Source organism: Lupinus angustifolius, chromosome LG06 (genome assembly GCF_001865875.1).
Source record: "Lupinus angustifolius cultivar Tanjil chromosome LG06, LupAngTanjil_v1.0, whole genome shotgun sequence".
NCBI classification, from domain to species: domain Eukaryota; kingdom Viridiplantae; phylum Streptophyta; class Magnoliopsida; order Fabales; family Fabaceae; genus Lupinus; species Lupinus angustifolius.
Genome location: NC_032014.1, coordinates 10063694 through 10064308, shown reverse-complemented (window position 1 = coordinate 10064308; position 615 = coordinate 10063694).

The following is a 615-nucleotide window of genomic DNA, read 5'->3' as shown; positions in this document are numbered from 1 at the left end:
GAGGAGGATGAGAATGAGGATAGGATGAAGAGGAGGATGAGGAGAAGGATGAGGATGAGGATGAGGATGAGGAAGAGGAAAGGATGAGGACAGGAATGAGCAGGAGTATTGGATGCGAATGAGGACGAGGATGAGGATAGGATGAGGATGAGGATGAGGAGACGATGACGATGAGGATGAGGATGGAATGAGGAAGATGATAGGATGTGGATGAGAACGAGGATGAGGATAGAATGTGGAAGAGGACGAGGATGAGGATAGGACTAGAATGAGGATGAGGATAGGATGTGGATGAGGAAGAGGATGAGGATGTGGATGAGGATAGGATGAGGATAAGTAACGAGGATGAGGTTAGGATGAGGAAGAGGATAGGAAGAGGATGAGGATGAGGATAGGACGTCAATGAGGATGAGGATAGGATGAGGATGAGGATGAGGATAGGATGAGGACGAGAATGAGGATGAGGATAGGATGTGGATGAGGACGAGGATGATTAAAGGATAGGATGAGGATGAGGATGAGGATAGGATGACGATAGCATGAGGATGAGAAAGTGGAAGAGGATGAGGATGAGGATAAGGATAGGATGAGGAAGAGGTAGAGGATGAGGATGAG